This window comes from Lissotriton vulgaris, chromosome 6 (genome assembly GCF_964263255.1).
Source record: "Lissotriton vulgaris chromosome 6, aLisVul1.2, whole genome shotgun sequence".
In the NCBI taxonomy this organism is placed as follows: domain Eukaryota; kingdom Metazoa; phylum Chordata; class Amphibia; order Caudata; family Salamandridae; genus Lissotriton; species Lissotriton vulgaris.
Window position 1 is genome coordinate 99,780,425 of NC_141694.1, and position 20,214 is coordinate 99,800,638.

Here is a 20,214-nt window from a genome sequence, read left to right on the forward strand (position 1 = left end):
TCCCACCTGAACCTGGCTGCCCTCCTTTCAGCTACCCCCATCTCATCACCTTTTCTTCTACGGCCCCTTATCTCTCTCCCTCCATAACAGCTTAGTATTCCCGCTCCTCTCATGTCACCTTTATACTCCCAAGAGCTGCTGTAGGGGGCTGTTACAGTAGCCCCCTCCACCGTCTTCCCATCTTACATTAGGTAGGAGGATGCTGCAGGAGTGCACATCAACAGCTCCCTCCAGCAGCATGTATGCAGTGGTGGCTGGCATGACTCGCTGGGCGAGGGATTTGCGCATAATAAAAATTTTTTAAAAATAATAATGACATAGCATGCCGACGGGTCACGCATCTCTGATCCTGCTCTCCTCGTGGAACAGGAAGCAAAGCCATGCCCCACTGACCAATCACAGCGCTGCAATGCATCGTTGTGATTGGTTCAGAGCGTCCAGGTTCGACGCTCAACCAGGGAATGAGGACCTGGGCATGTTCTTCATGCAGGCTCTAATGCAGCCTGCATGGAGAACTGGGAAAGTGCGCATGACTGGTTTGGGAGGCCAGAGAGGGCCGACCAAACAGTCATTGCACACTTAGGATTGGGCAAACGACTCCTCTGTTGCCCTGCTCTGAAAGCAGAGCAGCCCCGCCCACCCACCCCCTTGAAAAGCAGCACTAACATAAAATGATCATAACTTATAAGTTATAATCATTTTATGTTTCTACTTCGTTCTGCTTGAAAGCAGTGGGGCGACACTCCTCCGACATAGCGGAGGAGTCGCCACTGCATGTAGGTCACCATCGGAATTGACATGTCAGGGTGGTGCCATACAGGGTGCAAATATTTTTTTTAGAACTTATGCTTATTGATATTTATAGTAGTCATACAGGAGTAGATCACGATGTTATCAGCTATCATCTCCACAGCATTACACCATGTTTCACCCAGAAGACAAATGCCGTTACATAGTATCCATTATTGCCCTCCACCCAAGGCAACAAGGATGATTTCAAAGACAATACATATAGTGCAAAGTGTTGAGTAGAAGAGGGAACCCAATAGCAAGGCCAGGTCTCTTGTAGGTATAGTCTCAGAGTTTTGGAAAACGTGAGGCGCCTGCCTAATTGCCATAGTTCAAACCAGGGTGCAAATGTTAAAGTGTATTCTGTACACTCTGGCATCAGACATCCTGTTCCCCAGCGCAAGCTTGCTGCGCAAGGCTGGTTTGCTGACGTGGACCCTGTATTTTTGTGACATGCATATTTTGTGTCTGTTGAAAAATGCTGCAAAATTAGCTTTTTTATCTGCAATTTCTTGTGAAGTACCTGCAAAGTTTGGCAAACCTAACTGCAATATCTTGGAAGAATCTGGGGCTGGGGGAGGGTTTGAGTTTCTAACAATGTGCTGCCTTCCTTTTCTACAAACACGGTTGATCCCTCTGCCCCCTTTTTAGGTCTCGCCTAGCGTTGCTGCGCACATGCTCGGCAGGATTTAGTGCTAATGAGTATTTTTAGAAAAGGGCTTTAATTCCCGCCTCTCATTTCCGTTGGCTGGCGTCACCGTTCACGCTAAACGGTTGCCAGCCATTGGAAATTAGCTATCCGTGTTGCCTCCCTTTGGCTTTTTGGGACGGCCCACCGGGACTGGCTCGCCTGCTTTCCTTCTGTCGTAAGCGATTTCTTAACTTTATGGGGCAAAGTGTTTAAACACATAGCTTCATAAAGACAAGAGATCCCCAGGTTCAGGCTGCAGCGCCGTCCTCGTGGGAATGGCAAACTGCTCCTTTGACCAGTGTGTGCTTGTGCTTCTCCTCCGGCCACGTGTGTGCTTGCGCCTCTCCTGCTGGCCCGTGTGTGCTTTTTGCACCTCTTCTCGCCGCCCTGTGTGTGCTTTCACCGCTCCCTCGGCCCCGTGTGTACTTGCGCCGCTCCTCGCTCACCCTCTCTGTCCGCTTCTTAACATTGTTCCTTTCAGATCTACACCCCTTTCCCGCCTTTGCTCAGGTTGTGTTTTGTTTTCTTGACCTGTGAACGAGCGCCCTGCCTCCAGCACACTCAAAAGGCGGCGGAGGGAAGGAGCAGACATGGTGCTTCCTCGCTGGGCACCAAGGAGCTTGTATTCATGACCTCTGCACACTTATCTTTCTATTCAGCGTTTGTACAAGAGTTTCCCTGGCTCAGTGCGGCCCGCTGTTTCACAGAAGCCGGGTCTCCTCCCGCTGCTCTTGCGGGTGCGGGCTCCCCTGGTATTGCCTTTCACACCCTCTCCTCAGTCTCCGCCTAAATGCTGCTTCCCCCTGCTTGTTTAGTTTGTAACCACAAAAGTGCAAACTATTACAAACATGCAACTCCATGGGGGGGTCCTTACTCTGAGCCCGCACGTCGCCCATCGGTTCGTGTTTCACCAATTCACCTCAAGGGGGGTCCCTTTTGCAGTGTGGGGGCTAACTCACTCAATTTACTTATTTATTGAAGGACGTTTGTATAGCCCTTACATGCCACCAAGCTGTGACTTCTGAGCGCTGTGAGGATTGGAAGCAAAGACCAGAAAGGACGGAAAAGGCCGGGGGAGGGGTTTTTTGATGATATTAGTACATGGAAGGGAAGTTTAAACAGTTCGTTATGCTGAGTGGAAACAAGGAAAGAGGGAAAGCCTTTACACAGATCGCCTTGCAGATGGTGGGTTCAATACCCGGCGAGCGGGACCATTTACAGGTCTCTCCTGGACTGGCAGCGGTTTGTTGACTTCGTACGTCCCTTGATACAAGTTGCCGCGTTTCACCCGCTGTGGTAGCTCTGGGTAAAATAACGCACTCCGCACTTACAAGTGTTTCAGTGCCTGAAAGTTTTGGGTGTGAAATCTTCAGGCCTGATAATCCATCCAAGAGACACAGTGACCACTCAGAGAGGCGCTGAGGCTGAAGCCTTGAACCCTGCTACCCACTATGTGCTACAGTCCGGCGGGCGACCAGTGAATGCCCCCACCACAGGCACAAGACGGACCATCATCCTTGCACCCCCACTGGACACCCCCACACCATCAGCAGCAGACGGTAGACAATGCCAGCATTTTGATTTCTACCAACATGGTGAAAGTCTGCTCTGAAAATCAGACCGTAATTCTAGGTACAAGCAGTTATTCCTCTTTTCAGGAATACCCCCACCCCCGTACTCCCAAGCCCCGTCCTGTATCGCCTTTGCACTTTGAGCCCTGGTACCTCAGTGAAGGTGGAGGATGCTCCGGGCCCACAGCCTGGGTTGGGATTGTGCAGTGCTTGTTGGTTTCCAAAAATCTTGCAGCTGACCTTCGGGGCTTTGCTGATGAGTGGTGCTTAGAGATTGCCGTGACACTGAGACCATGGTACGGCCAGCTGATGGATGAAAGGAAGCCTCAGAGCATGTCCGAGGCTGACCCTGGGGAGCAACGCTCGGGAATTAAAGACTCAGCAGGCAAGAGGGGGTGGCGACCAACGTGCCATTCCAGGTGTGTGTGTGTGTGTGTGTGTAAGAGGGGGTCATGCGAGTGCATGTCTGTGTGTGTTTTTATGAACTGTGAATGTGTGCGTGTCTGCGTGCGCGTACATATGTGTATGTCTGCATGCTTTCGCGTGCCAATGTGTATGTAAACCTGTGTGGATGCACGCCTTCATAGATATGCATGTTTCTGTGTGTAAGCACATGCTTGTGTGTTTTCATGTGCCTCCGCGTGTGTAAGCTTGTGTCTGTATATTGGTGTGTCTCTGCATTTGATCCCACCCACTACCCACCCCCGAGATGTTATCTTTCAGAGTTGTTAGCTGATCAGCAGTGCTGGCTACTGTCTCCGACAATCATGAGCAAAAATCACCGAGAAATGTCCATTCACACAATCGGAGAAAAAAAATCACATGGCGTCAAATAAATTATCAAGAAACATCCATACAAAAATCTCACGGTCAAGAGATAAACACACAATCAGAAAAAAAATCTTATGAACAGAGAAACAAACACAAAACAATTAAATAATAAGAGAGACGGTTAAGAGAAACGGGCACAAACAGAATCCAATGTAAAATCTGAGAAACAGTCATAAAGGAATCCAGTAGAAAAGCACCGAAAGAGTCACATACAAGCACGCAGACCCACTTATAAACACTTTCTAAATCAGGCACCATTCGGATACATCATATTTAACCCAGTCACTTCCGCCAGCCTGTCCCTAAAAGTGGGTCATTCAAGGCCTAGATCATGGGTACTCATAAACTTTCTCTCGGGGGCCAAATTTACAGTGTGGTTTGTGTCCGAGGGCCGCACCGGTGGGGGTGGGGTCAGTGGGGGAGGGTGCGGGCTAGATCAACAAAAAAACTATGACCATGAGGTTGATCACAGGTCCCTACAGCGGATGCCTTCGTCCACTGACCACCAGACCCGGCATACACACATCTCTCTCCCTCTCTCACTCACTCCCTCTCTCGCTCGCTCTCTCTCTCTCGCTCTCTGTCTCTGTCTCTGTCTCCCTCTCTCCCTCCTTCCTTATCTCACTCCCTCTCTCCCTCCCTCGCTCCCTGTCTTGCTCCCTCTCTCCCTCTCTCTCCCTCTCTCGCTCTCACCCCCTCCCTCGCTCCCTCCCTCTGTCTCTCTCACTCCCTCTCACTCCCTCTTTCTCCCTCACTCACTCCCTCTCCCTCCCTCACTTCTTCCCTCTCCCTCCCTCTCTCCCTCCCTCCCTCCCTCTCTCCCTCCCTCCCTCTCTCCCTCGCTCCCACCCTCCCTCGCTCCCTCCATCTGCCTGTCTTCTCTCTCACTCCCTCTCTCACTCCCTCTGTCTCTCACTCCACTCTCTCTCCCTCTCTCCCTTACTCCCTCTCCCTCCTTCACTCCCTGTCTCTCTCCCTCCCTCTCTCTCTCCCTCAACCCCTCTCTCTCTTCCTCACTCCCTCCCTTGTTCCCTCTCTCCCTCCCTTGTTCCCTCTCTCCTTCCCTCCCTCTCTCTCTCTCTCTCCCTCCCTCCCTCTCTCACTCCCCCTCTCTCTCTCTCACTCCCTCGCACTCCCTCTCTCTCTCTCTCTCTCACTTCCTCTCTCTCTCTCTCACTTCCTCTCTCTCACTCCTCACTCCTCTCTCTCTCACTCTCCCTCCCTCTCTCTCCCACACTCCCTCTCACCCTCACTCTCTCCCTCCCTCTCTCCTCTCCCTCCCCCTCTCTCTCCCCCCTCTCTCTCCCTCTCTCTCTCCCTCTCACTCTCTCTCTCCCTCCCTCTCTCGCTCCCTCTCCCTCTCTCGCTCCCTCTCCCCTCCCGCACTCCCTCGCTCCCTCTCTCCATCCCTCCATCTGTCTATCTCTCTGTCTCCTTCCCTCTGTCTTTCTCTCACTCCCTCACTCCCCCTCTCTCACTCCCTCTCTCACTCAACCCCCCTTTCTCACTCCGTCCCTCTCTCACTCCCCCCTCTCTCACTCTCCCCCTCTCCCCCTCTCTCACTCCCCCTCACTTCCCCCTCCCCGTCTCCCTCCCTCTCTCACTCCCCGTCTCACTCCCCGTCTCCCTCCATCTCTCCCTCCCCCTCCCTCACTCCCTCTCTCCCTCCCGCCCTCTCTCTACCTCCCTCGGTCACCCTCGGTCATCTCACCCTGCCTGTGTGTCAGCCTGGACTGAGACAGCTTCCAGGCACATACACACACAGCCGCACCCAAGCACTTCACAGGTCATTAAAGGCCATTTGCATGCTAATGACGCTCTGTTGCATTTCACCTCATCTTAGGTCCCTGCAGCTCCACCCTGGCTATGCGAGATACGCCCGGCCCCCACAGAGCAGCAGAGACTCTCAGAGTCGCGCTGCAGCAGACACTCTTTAAAAAAAATAATAATACATGGGTACGATGTTTGCAAGGTCCGCGGGCCGCCAAGGAAGGCTTGCCGGCCCGCGGGCCGTACTATAAGTACCCATGGCCTAGATGTACAACTGCGGACTGTTAGGCTGCTGCAGCAGGCGCAGTAACCCACTGAGCTATTTCACCTCCCCAGGAGTTATGGCAGACAAAGCACGGTGACTACACTAGTGTAAATGCAATAGGTTTCGCATTTAAACTTTTTTTTAGCAATTGCCATATTAAATTACAATGCGTTTTATTTATGTTTTACAATGTCAATAGCTCAAAATAATGTCAGTGCGAGACCTATTGCATTGTAAATGCTTGTTGTATTGGTAGTAACATCCCCAAATAAGGATGGGCTGTTCCAGACATTTTTAATGGTGGGCTATCTTTGAAGGTGAGAAACGGCAGCTTTGAGGTGGTAGAGCCTGAGACATCTGTAAGGCTTTGAAGTATTGCAGCCGCCTCCTAATGTCAGTTCAGCATGCTCAAATGTGGCGCTAAGAGCAGTCGGCTTGTGTGAACTAACTCTCCAAGAGTTAAGAGTGTGAGTGCGCTCACATGTCTGAGTTATTTGCGCATGTAGGATTTGCATTCCCCACAGGCAAGACCACCCTGTTGTGTTAAGCTTGAGAAACTGTAGTGCTTAGCACCTAAAAGCTGTAAAGACATTGTGACTCCAATCTCTTGCTAGGGTAGGTCTGCAGAGATCAGTGTTCTGTGCGCATCTTAATTTCATGCATGAGGTTTAGATTTGTGTGAAATACAGAACTGTTTTTATGGAGGAAAGCAGTAGCCTTATTGAGTGGCATTGTCGGGTTTTGATGAGTTCTGGGTTTCTAGCCCACACTACTCCTTTGAGTAGACCAAGTGTGCGCTCCCTCAGTACCTACTATTAACCTGAAGCGCTATAGGGACGTACTGGGTAAATCAGTTTGGGGTTCAGTTGTACGGTGGCCAAAGGACGCCAGCGGTAAATGACTCCAGTTGTTATAATCTTAAATTGGTAACCCCTGAATGCAGAGTGAGCCCCTGAATCAGATGTCACAGCAAATGTCATGTACACCCTGAAAGCCTTATATATTTATATATTGCATGTGTGGTTTTGTTACCATGAAATGGTGTTATTTTCCAACAAGGTAATGTTTATTGAAAAGAGTATTTTCAGCACAGTTTGGCTGTATATCTTAAAAACAACAGTAAAGTGTTGAGTTTTGTTATTCTGAAGGAGACAGGTTTATGACTATATTTGCTGTATTTTGTTGCATGTTCTGTATGTAGAAGTGAAAGATTTTCAGTTGCTGTACCTGCAGTACTCTATAAACCACAGGCCCTATGTGAACTTAAAATATTCCGTTTGTATTCACCTTTATGAAGGGCCTTCTGATTAATCAAATGACAACTGTAATGGTATTTATTTACATAGAGCGTACTACCCCATACGAGGTGTCAGAGCGCTTTTCGGCGAGTATCAGGGTACTTCAGAACCCAAAAAGGATTAGTGGTGGGTTAGTATAGGGAAATATGTGTTAATTTGAGTGTTGGACATGCAAGTCTGCTAGTTAGATTGAATAGGATAATGGAGGGCTAGAAGAGGGAAGGGCCTAAAAAGTGTTATTTGGGAGATCATAGTAGTAAGATGAGGCTTGGGATGAGTAAATGGATAGATGGAGGAGGGACAAGTCTCTAGGAAGGGATTGGGGAAATCAGAGTAGTAAAAAAATGAGGTTTGAGATACACGAGGGAAGAATTTAGAAAGGGTTGCTTGGGAGATCATAGTAGTAAAATGAGTTTTCGGTGAGAAAAAAAAGGCTAGAGGGGGAAGAGTCTAGAAAGGTTTATTTTGTAGATCATAGTATTAGAATGAGGTTTGGAATGAGTCAGAGAGTGGAGGTAGAGGATTGAGAGAGGTATAGGGTGAGACAGTAGTGCATTAGAGAGAGTCAAAGATGTTTTTCCCCCCCTCTCTTATTCTACAGTAGGAGTAAAGTAATCAATATATAGATACATAACTACATAGAATGGGTATACATCTATAAAAAAGATACTATATTGAAATTTAAAGTTGTATTGTACAAACACAGACATTCAAGTGTAGCTGTACTTGAAGCTAGTTTTATGTATTTTTAAATTTTTTAAAAAAATGTATCCTTTCTTCAGTGTTTCAATAGTGAAGCCCTTGTTAAAATATTTATGATAATATTTACATAATTTGATAGATGAATAAAACAGGGACCCATTAGCAGCTAATCAAATAACTTTTGTAAAAACTCTGCACTGATGTATAAACATGTTAAGCATAGAATAATATATGTACATTTCTTATCATTATAATATAAACTCAGACTTTCCAGTGCTGCTGTACTTGATTTTTTTTAAATTTCTGTTTTCCTCAATATTTAAATAGTAAAGGACGTGTAGATAAATTATGATAATATTTACACATTGTGATAGATGAAAAAAAAGGGACTAATAAGCGTCTAATTAAATACCTTATATGAAAACTAAGCAGTGTCTTAAGCATATTAAGCTTAGAATATATATATATAAATAACAATATGTGATATATACATTTATTATATATTTTAAAACCATAGTTATTATACAAATTTGTACAAAGAAATGCACCTACCTAGATATATACATATAATCAAATTATAGATGTTAACAAACTCAGTGATATGTTGAACATTAAGTTTGTGTATGGTGGTTATATAGGAAATAGCCAACTCTTGAGTAGTCTTCTGAATGTAAGATAGTTGTCCTTGGCCCTTGTGTTTGGGGGTAATGAATTCCATAGTTTGGCTGCTTGAAAAGAGAAAGATGTACCACCTATGGGTTTTTTCTTTTATGGTGAGTTTTGAGACGAGGTGCCAGTCTTGAACGGAGGCTCCTTTACTGAATGTATTCTGTGATTTTCTTCCTGATGACAAGTGGCCCTATTCAATGTACGCTTTGTGGGTGATACAAAGCAGCTTGAAGGTGAATCTTCTGGCAACCAGTATAGGGCCCTCAAGGCAGCGAGATGTGGGCTTGTGGCTTTAGATGTAGAAGTAGTCTGGCAGCTGAGTCCTGAATCCGTTGTAGTCGTTTGATAGTTGATAAAGATGAACCATGGTAGATAGGATAACCAAGTTTAGACTGTACGGTGGGAGGAGCTACAACGGCAAACAAGATGGCTGCTTAGGTTCCCGGCTCCGCCGACCTCCGTATTCCGCCAGAAGATCCTGTACAATATCCTGATCTTACGCCCAGCCTCTGCTTGGATGAAGTGTTCTTCATTCAGATGGTGAAATCCCCAAATTTTTTATCAGCTGATTTCACGAGCTTACACCGAGTTGAAAATCGTGGCCTGTTCCAGCGGTGAAGCCGGGGCCTCGAGTAACTGCACGGCCAGGCTGCAGTGCAACAACATCGGCTGAGAGACCCTGGCAGGGTCCGGTCAATCGTAGTGGAGACTTTGTCCATGCCTGACTTTGGTGGCGATTGTTTTCTTTGCCCAGCGTTGAGAGAGAGGTGACCTGCTGCTGCTGATTGTGGGTGGGAATCCCCGTCCCGCGGACCCGGTATAGATTCCTGCCGGGGTTCAGCGGGTCGGGACCCCGGCCTGCGGTGTGGCGCCGTGTTAACGTGGCCGTGGATAACGACGGGTCGCCGTTCACACTTGCCCTTTTTGTGCTCCAGTTCGTTCCCCCCGAAAATGCCAGATTCACCCTGGGAGTTGATTGTGGCTGGTACCGAACTTGGTACCATGGATCGAACGGCGTCGGGGCTAACGCTGAGATCAATATTGGCAGAACTTTGGGCGTTTCACTCGCAAGTGGATGTGTTAATGATTAAAATGAAAACTGGAAAAGTGAAAATGCTAGCCCTCAACCACTTTATCTCACAATTTTTGTGAATACAAACAGACAAAAATGTTTTGTTTGTATGGGTGAATTTATTTTACCCTTTTCATAAATTTTTAGTCTTTTTTATAGAAACATTTTTTCTAGGTTAGAAAAGGCACAAAAAATACTAACATTTACAATATTTACAGCTCACATGCATACAACTTTCATACCGCTATAACAACTAACATATATACAAGTAATCCACAAAATCTATACATGCTATATATACAAGCTTCTTTGTGAAAAAGAATATCAATTTTATTTATTTTCTTGTTGCCTCTTTTGTTGTTTGACCCTGGTTGGGCGTCATAATAATTTGATTCTCCACAAAGAATTATTATTTGTGGTTGTTTAAAATTGATATTCTTTTTCACAAAGAAGCTTGTATATATAGCATGTATAGATTTTGTGGATTACTTGTATATATGTTAGTTGTTATAGCGGTATGAAAGTTGTATGCATGTGAGCTGTAAATATTGTAAATGTTAGTATTTTTTGTGCCTTTTCTCACCTAGAAAAAATGTTTCTATAAAAAAGAAAAAAAATTTATGAAAAGGGTAAAATAAATTCACCCATACAAACAAAACATTTTTGTCTGTTTGTATTCACAAAAATTGTGAGATAAAGTGGTTGAGGGCTAGCATTTTTTTCACTTTTCCAGTTTGTATTAGGTCCAGCTGCCCCTCTGTCCCAGGACCAAACTCCGTTTTGTTTACAAATGATTAAAATGAATGCACGTCTGACAGGGATTCTGTTCGAGGTACCGGACCCTGCCCACGGTTGAACCAGCAAACTACAGTCATTCAAGCCGCGGCCATTTTGACTTCGTGCGAGGACCCCATGATTGAACAAGTATTGAAGCGAATATCGAAACCAACGGATGGCGCCCTGGAAGATGGTGTCCCCAAGGCCGTGAGTGTATCACCGTACCTTTCATCACCATTGACTTTGGAGTTATCGAATGGCATTCCCCCCCCCCCCCCCCCCGGAAACCTGTGCTGCAAACTCTTCTCCCATCTTGTGGTTGTATCTCCCTTTTCTGGAGATTTTACGATCCCGGAGCAAGCAACATCGGGACAGTCCAACTAGGAGAGGGGAACTTTCCGCGCTTGAAGTTCTCGTGGAGTTACTAACTACATGGGGTAACAGATTGACTTTCAATGCTGGTTCGAAAGGCTCAAGGTTAAGTCGATTGCATCGGGATGGTTTGGAACAACTGTTATAGATGCTTGAACTGTAACTGTTTGATTATAGAGGCTGGGCGGTGTATCACAGTGCCCCCTATTGTCTTTTGAAAGAGTAGCTCTAAATCCGTCTTTTGCGACAGGGGGTGTCTGTTATTGGCGGGGGAGCCAAGGGGCCGGGAACATCGTACGACTATGCCCTCCTCCATTCTTCTTCTTCCTTCCTTTAGGGTTTAGGTTAATGGGGCGACAGGCAGGCTGCTAGTGTGGTTAGGCTATAGCCATCAGCAGGGGTGCAGGGTGGGGGGTTGGAGGGGGGGGGGGTTATTTTGCCTTTTTTATTTTCTATGGCCTTTTTCTCTCTTCCCTTTATTCCTTTAGGATCAGTATGGTCTGTGCCTTATTTTGATTTCATTGTGATCTGAAATGTAGTGCCCATGTTTCTTACGCTAGTCGAATTTCTGGGTGAGCAGGCCCTGAGAACTGGCGTTCACGAAAATGTATATTGTCTTGTTGTTTATTCTGATTCATAAGCATTAACGCCAGAGTCCCACGAATGCCTGTTTCTATATGCATATCAAGTCAAGTCAAAGAAGGCTTTATTTCGATATACTTATATCTTAAAAAGCACACAGCATAAAAACATTGGTCAAAATACCCAACAATTATAAAAAGATAAAAACCCACACTGTACATAGAAAACATGATCACAACTACGGTAGGTGGGGTAATAAATTAACTAAAATGGTCTGTGTCTACAGGCCTTAATTAAACAATTTGAAGAAGCCACTGTGACCGGATGCGCCAAGCCCAACCTAAAAACTTGGCTATAGAACAAACAATAAAGGGCGAGTGTCTGTCAGGAAGATTCTTAGGGCTACACAGCACTGCCTAGTGCCTAAAGTCTTACACACGGGTCTTAACCACCTCCCACGTGGTGTTTTATAGGCAGGACACTCGAATAGTAGGTGGGAGATGGATTCAGGCCTGGAAGGACAGAAGGGACAAAAGGAAACAGTTTGGTAAGGAGGTTTCCACCGGGAGGAGTACTCCCTTACCGGAAGAATGCCACATCTAAATTTAAAAAACAAAGCTCTGTCCCAAGAGATTGTAATAATGTCCAGGTAAATCTCGCGCAGGGGGGCATCTTTGGTCATCAAGAAAGTCCTGGAAGACCTGCACAAGTTGGGATTGGAGCTCCTTTTGCTCATGATCCAGGACCAATAGAGTTTTTTTAGTACTGCTTTGGGAGGGGCAGTCCGGGAATGCCAGGTCTCTCCCAACCCTAAGTCCAACAAAAGAGCTTTTATGTCTCTGAGCCACTTCACTTTCGCCCAACTAGGGGATTCCAGAATTTCACGCAAACCCTCCGCGTAGCTGTTAAGTTCTCTCACCCTCCATATGCGTGCCCATAAGAGGAGGGGACGGAGCCTCGCTTGATCCTCAATTGGGCGACAGCCCATGTCCAATTGGAGGGGGATAATAGGAGTGGTAGCTGGAAGGGCCATAAGGTTTCTAAGGAAAGTGTTCTCAGAGGAAACCAACTGAGTGATGTTCGATGCGCCCCAGAGCTCCGCACCATAAAGCGCCGCACTAACGCCTCTGGCAGTGTAGATCTCAAGCACTGGGGCTATTGGTTTCATTGAAGAGGCTCTCTGCTCCTTTAGCAGGGCCCCCACTACCCTTTTGTGGCTCAGGAGCATTTTGTTTAAGTGACTGTCCCACCTCATTGTGTCCACAAGGCGAATGCCCAGATAGTCAAACTCTCTCGTTCTCTCCAGAGGGACTGCATCCAACAATGGTGGCGGACCTAGTTTTTTTGGGGGGTTCAAAATGAGATATTTAGTTTTTTCCGTGTTGATCGTGAGACCCCTAGAAGTACAGAATTGCTCAAAGCTTGTCAACAGGCGCTGGAGGCCAACAGGGGATTTTGAGAGCAACAGGGTGTCGTCAGCAAACAGGAGTGTAGGTACCAACCGCCCAGCCAAACGAGGTGCATCTGTCGAAGATGACAGAAGATGGTCGACTACCCCATTTACAAAAAGTGAGAAAAGGGTGGGGGCAAGAACGCACCCCTGGCGGACACCTCTGTTAACCTCAATACGACCTGTCTTTTGCCCCTGAGTACCCCAGCGCACCTGAGCAAAATTGGACTCATGGAGCCTCATGATCAGGGACAGCAAATAGTTAGGCATTCCCATATCGAATAAAACCTTCCATAGATGGTCCCGGGGCACAAGATCAAAAGCAGTGCGTAGATCAATAAATGCTAGATACAAACTGCCTTTCTCTATCACTACTACCTTCCAGTAGATCATAAGTAGTCAAAATGACTGTTCAATTGTTCCGGTTCCTGCCCTAAACCCGGCCTGGAAGTCAGATAGGATATTATTATCTTCGACCCAATCAAGTACCCGACCCAGGACTACTTTACCAGCCACTTTTTGTGAGGAGTCAATTAGACTGATGGCCGGTAATTGGCCGGGTCATCACGATTACCCTTTTTAAAGATCGGGACAACCTCGGCGCCCATCCACGAGTCCGGTAGGGCAGCCCCCTCAGCAGATGCGTTGAGCAAAGAGGCAATCAATGTACCCCACTCCATAGGGTTCATGCGGAGCAAGTCCCCCGGTAAGCCATCAGGGCCAGCAGCTTTCCGTGGGACAAGGCTGTTTACTACATTTTCGACTTCTTTAGGAGTGAAAAGAGTACCTACACCTAGGGGATGGCCAGGAGAGGGTGACGGGAGTACAAAGGCCCCCTCCTCCTCGGCAGCTACATTATACAATCCGGAAAAATGGTTATACCAAGCAACCTCTGGGATATTACAGGTAATTAGTGTGTCTAAGGGCCTGTGTTTCTCTCTAATAAGGTTCCAAAAACCTCTAGGATTCCTATCCCCGCTAGCTATTTTTAGCTCACACCAGAAGGTGTCCTCCCAATCTTTTCTGGCAGCAATTAGGGCGGCCTTGTAAAGTTTGTGCTCGAATGAGACTGCGGCCCCGTCCCCGTGTTTAATTGCTATAATAAGTGCTCTCTTGGCTGTCCGACAAGCGGGAGAGTACCAGCCCGATTTCTTATTTGGGCAAGCTAGCCTACGCTCTCTGCTCTTGTTGCTTGTGATGATAAATAACTCCCCTATGGACCTGGAGGTCTCACTAAACAGTGAGGAAATATCCCCTGGAAGCAAAGCGTCATGCTCTAGTTTCAACGTTGCGTTTGCTAAGATCCCCCCGATTCTACTGACCTTTGCGGGGTCTATAGACACTTTGTCCCATTTTAAGCGTCTCAGGCAATTAGCTGGTATCACTTCCCCTGTTACCCTTTGGATGAGTGTGGGTGGAGCAGCTGAAAACTCTCTGTATGGAGACCATAAAGGACTTAAAGATAGGGAAAGAGGGTTGTGGTCGCTATCAGTAGATGCGACAACCATCATGTCGACTGGGTGAGCCCATAGACTAAAATTGAGAAATATGTAGTCTATTCTGGAAGTGTGGCCCACCCTATTATAGGTGTGGGCCCCATTTCGGTCTGATATAGATCTCCCGTTTGTCGCTCTCAATCCAAATTCGAGCATTATTGCGTTCAGTTGTACTACTCTCTGCGACCATCTTCTCACTGGGGGCAAATCGAGAGAGGGTATGCCTCTCTTCGAGTCCTCATAGTTTATGTCCAAGATATCGTCGCCCGCTAATGGCTCAAATGTGCAATTAAAATCACCCATCAAGAGGATGAATGCATCCGCCTTGCACTCTCTCAGTTCAGCCTCTAGTTCCAACAGAGTGGGAGAAATGGAGCCCCCGGTATCCCCCCTCTAATATAAATGTTAAAGATTTCAAGTGAGTGGCCTCTCCCGGGACTCCTCAGTAAGCCTCTGCAAGTCCGGGGTTTTAGGGACATGCTGCTTCACCTGAAAACCAAGGGAAATGTCAACCCATACAAGCAGGCCACCTAAGGGCCGGCCTCTCCCTGCTACGGGAAGGCTTGCGGGAACAAAGAAAGAAGTGAAGCCTACTCTGTGGCATGGTTCCAGGCACCAAGTTTCCTGAAAAGCGCAGATTCCATATGGGACAATGAAGGAATTCCAGTCTGGTAGATCTAGGTTGGGGCTGAGCCCCGCAACATTCCAGCTGACTACTTATATAACGAGCATGCGGTTCAGGACTAAAGTCCCTAGACGCGAGGCTAACACTCTCATTGGGTGACCCCACGGAACTCTCGGGGGTCATCACTCTTGGCGTGACGTCTAGAGAGGGAGTGGGCAAGATTGGGGGACAGACAGGGAGAACATCACCCTCTTCACCAAGCTGCCCAACAATCGAGGGCCAACTACTAGATAAGGGGCTTACTACCAGAGAATCCTGGCCATTGAGTCAACAGCCCCAATCATAAAAGCTTTGCGATTGGGTGAAGTTCCGAATCATGACACTGGGATCAAGAGTTTCATGGCGAGGGTACCAGGCGCCTCTGCCTTCTCCAAAGAACGATTGGTTTGGCCAAGGTGCTGGTAAAGGGCGGTAGAAGTAGCCAAGGTCCCTAGTGTGAATACCATGGGGATCACTATTAGATGCTTGGTTGCAAATAATGCCAGCTGCTCTCGGGTCATTAAAATTAACCAGTATGCAATCTCCTTTAAGATTTTTATGTCTGTTGCCAACCCACCCCACTCGTCTAACATGGATAATCCTCTCATCTATACAACCCGGGAGGGGTCTATTTTCTCTCAGCCAAAAGACAGTTTTGTTTTTGAGATCTGTGAATGACTCTTGTGTCCCTGGCTTGAGGGGGGGTACTCCAGTTAAAATTACAACAAATGGCTGACACCCAGGCGGGAGACTGTCATGCGGGGCCTGCTGAACTTTTCTTACTTGGGTCGGTGCTAGAGGTAACAAGGGAGAAGTCTGCCTAGGAGGAGGTATTCTGTTAGCTACGCCAGGAGTGGCAGCATGGGCGCTACTAGCTGCAGGATTATTACTGGGAGTTCCTGAAGTACTGGGTCTCGGGGAGTTTTTAGCTTTTGCGACTTGCTTGGAGGGTCTAGCTAGGGGGCTCTTGGTGTTAGGCTTTGAATGGGTTGCTGCAGCAGCGGCAGCATGGACCCGAACCCCTACCGGAATAGAGGCAGGAGGCCCGGGGTGCTGACCCTGTCGTCCTGTATTTAAAGCAGTAGGCAAGACAGGAGGAGTAGACCCCTGAGATGAAGTGCTGGGTGCTTTCGTTGGTATCACTTCAACTCTAACTTTTGCATATCCTGTTTTCCTGGTCTGTCCCCCGTATCCTATTGTTAGATTGTATGGCACCTGATCCGCTCATTTAAATAATATAAAATAAGACCTTTATTATATCCTGTGATCGATCAATGCGTTCTTGTACAAGATCCATCCTGGTTCGCTGCCGGACCTCCAGGTTGTCAGATGAAGAGCTGTGTTGTATCATGATACATCGGGTTTTACTTCTGTTTAGCGGCCGGCCCCTGCGGTTGTAGGCCCATACTTGTACCTTATGAATGCTGCAATAAAGGTTTTTCAAAAAAAAAAAAGTTTGACTGTACAAGAGAGATAGTAGCCTGGACATACTATTGTGGAAATCCCAGATGGGGGAAAGATGTGTCGCAGAGTTTTAGCAGTAATGAAGCTTGATCATGCTAATTTGTCCACTTGGGCATTCATTAATAACTTGGAGCGCATGGTAATCCCAAGTGTCTTATTTCTTAGATAGTTTAGGAGCTGTTCCCAGATCATCAGGCCAGGTGCAGAGTGGGTCATAATTTTTCCAATCACAACATGTGAGTATTTCTGTTTTGGAAGCATTCAATTTGAGAAGGTTCCATGTCCTCCACTGATCAATGACTCTGAGGCAACTGAAGGTTTGCGGGTTTCCAATTTCTTTGGGGCTTTCCACAGTATTTGTGTGTCATCTGCATAGTTATAGCATGTGAGGTGAAATTCATTTACAATTGCCGGTAATGTCTTCATGTAGATGTTGAAAAGCATGGGTGAAATGATAGAGCCTTGAGTGACCCCTGCTTTTGTGAAGTACGGTTTGGATGAGAAAGGGGGACAATGGATGACATTTGTTCTGTTTTGAAGGTAGGATGTGATCCAGTAGAGAGCAGTACCCTCTATGCTGGCTTCATATTGTATTAGTGTCATGGTCAACTGTGTCAAAAGCAGCTGAGATGTCCAAGAGAAGTAGTGCAGCAACCCCGTTCCGATCTACTGTGTTTTTAAGGTCATTCCAGATGCCTCTTCCTGGGCCGAATCCTGTTTGGTAGTCTGAAAGTATGGAGTTACATTCAATGAATTGTGACGTCTGAGCGAATGCTGCTCTTTCTATCAGTTTGCAGAGGAAACGTCAATTTGCAATTAGTCTGCAGTTGTTGGCTGTGGCAGCAGAGGTAGTTAAGAGTGTTCCTAAAGATTTGAAGTGGGCAAGAGTCAGAAGGGCAGACTACTGGCCTGGCTGCTTTGATCAGATCCATAAATTGACTTTGTGATATTTGTTGGAAGGAATGCAAAGTCTGGGTTAGCTACTCTTGGAGGGTATTTTTGGAAAGGGTTTGGTGCTGGTGGATTTCCTTTGTTATAAATAGGGCTCCCAACGTGTCTGCTTTGGTTGTGTAATGATTTGCCAGTGAGTCCTTGAGTAATGGGATGAGTTCCTTCTGTGCATTTTGGTTTACGATATTGGGTGAGAATTTTTATAAAATTGTTTATTTGTTCAATTAGTATTTTGAATTCTGTCTGAATAATACCTCTTTTGTTGTAGCTTTTTTTGATTGTTGACTTTTATATTCTGTTAAGTTTCACAATTGAAGTCTGTCTTGATTACTATTTGTTTTGAGCCAGGTGTGTTGCAGCTCATTAATTTGTTGCTTTACCTTTTTAGGGCTCGCAAAGCAAAGAGCCCTTTTGTAGGGGTTTAAAAATGGACCTTGAAATTCCACAAAGCTTGTGCGTGTTGTTTTCCTAGGTCGATTTTGATTGGGCTTTGCGTGCGTGCTGTATTTTAACAGAACACGCAATAGGCCATAGGCGGTTGCGTAGCTCCGCCTATGGGCTATTGGTGTCTGTTACACGCAGCAAAGCCCATATGTCTTCCATTATCCCGGCCAGACACTGGCGCGATAATTGAAGACATATGCCTCGCAGTGGCGTGCGTGCACCACTCACAGGTGTTTTTTTTACAGGGCCTTTCCCCAGCGCCCGCCCTCCTCCCCCGTCCTATCCTTCAGTTATTGGCTCCAATGAGGGACACATGTGAGGGATTCGATCCACCTTTGGTAAACATCTGATGACACGCGAAGGGGACACTTTGTGTTCTATATGCGAGATTCATTCGATGTTCCAGCGGAACATTTTTTGACTGAATTCATATCTGGTTTCTGTTTCTTTCTCCAAAGGTCTTGGTGTTAGTAGTGTGCAGGGTGGGTGGCATTTGTTTAAAGCTGGCCTTCTTCTGTGGTACCTGTCCAGCCCGCTGTTTAGTACTATTGGCGTAATAAACAAACCCAGCAGAAAATCACACCTCCTGACATGGTGCCACTTGACAGCCATGGTTATACGGGTACAATGCATGTAACTGCCAACCAGTGACAATCCGTTTTTTGAAAACTTTCATCAAGGAGGATGCCTATCTCCGTTTTTTGGGCTTTATGGTGTCCTATTTTATTTCATCTACGTATTTTTTATTTATGTATTTACTTGCTATGCGAGAAGAAATGTTAACGTTAACGACTGAAAAATTTCTAAGAACCTCTTTGAGAAATGAAAGCCGCGCGTAGTGCATAACTGAAAAGGCGAAGGCAGCAGCCTGAATTCACACAAACAAACGTGTGCTATCAGTGCACATTTGCACACTTCACCCCAGCACCTCGTGCTCAGACTCCCGTCTTCTGTTGTGTTACACAGGAAATCTTACATTCTTGCTTACAGCACCAGATTTTTAGGGCTCGCGAAGCGCCCTTTTGTAGGGGTTTAAAAATGGACCTTGAAATTCCACACAGCTCGAGCGTGTTAATTTCCTAGGTCCATTTTGATTGGGCTTTGCGTGCGTGCTGTTTTTTTTAACACGTCCACCACCACTACCACCACCAACACATCCACCACCACCATGTCCACCACATCCACGTCAACCACCATGTCCACCACAAGCACGTCCACCACCACCATGTCTATCACCACCATGTCCACAACCACAACCACCACGTTCACCCCTACCAAGACCACCACCACCACTACGTCCACCACCACTATGCCCACCACCACCAAGTCCACCACCACGTCCACCACACCCACACCACGCCCACCACCACCACGTCCACCACCACCACCTCCACTACCACCTCCACCACCACCACATCCACCACCACCACATCCACCACCACCACATCCACCGCCACCACCACATCCACCACCACTAGGTCCACCACCACACCTACCTCCACCACGTCCACCACACCCACCACCATGTCCATCACACCCACCACCACGTCCACCACCACATCCAACACCACCACGTCCACCACCATATCCACCACGTCTACCACCACACGTCCACCACCACTACATCCACAACCACCACTACGTCCACCACCACCACCACGTCCTCCACCACCACCACGTCCTCCACCACCACCACCACGTCCTCCACCACCACCACGTCCTCCACCATGTCCTCCACCACCACGTCCTCCACCACCACCACGTCCTCCACCACCACCACGTCCTCCACCACCGCCACGTCCTCCACCACCACCACGTCCTCCACCACCACGTCCACCACATCCACCACGTCCACCACCACCACGGCCATCACCACCACCACATCCACCACGAGGCCACCTCACTATCTAATCGCCCTCACTCTATCTATCTGTCGCCCTCACTCTATCTGTCGCCCTCACTCTATCTATCTGTCGCCCTCACTCTATCTGTCGCCCTCACTCTATCTATCTGTCGCCCTCACTCTATCTATCTGTCGCCCTCACTCTATCTATCTGTCGCCCTCACTCTATCTATCTGTCGCCCTCACTCTATCTATCTGTCGCCCTCACTCTATCTGTCGCCCTCACTCTATCTGTCGCCCTCACTCTATCTGTCGCCCTCACTCTATCTATCTGTCGCCCTCACTCTATCTATCTGTCGCCCTCACTCCATCTATCTGTCGCCCTCACTCTATCTATCTGTCGCCCTCACTCTATCTATCTGTCGCCCTCACTCTATCTATCTGTCGCACTCACTCTATCTATCTGTCGCCCTCACTCTATCTGTCGCCCTCACTCTATCTGTCGCCCTCACT

General features: G+C 47.4%; 1 protein-coding gene across 1 annotated transcript in view; it reads left to right on the forward strand.

The window, feature by feature from the left end:
• Nucleotides 1-20,214, forward strand: part of LOC147706866 (uncharacterized) — an 89,331-nt gene that overhangs the window by 6,293 nt on the left and 62,824 nt on the right. The window lies entirely within an intron of this gene.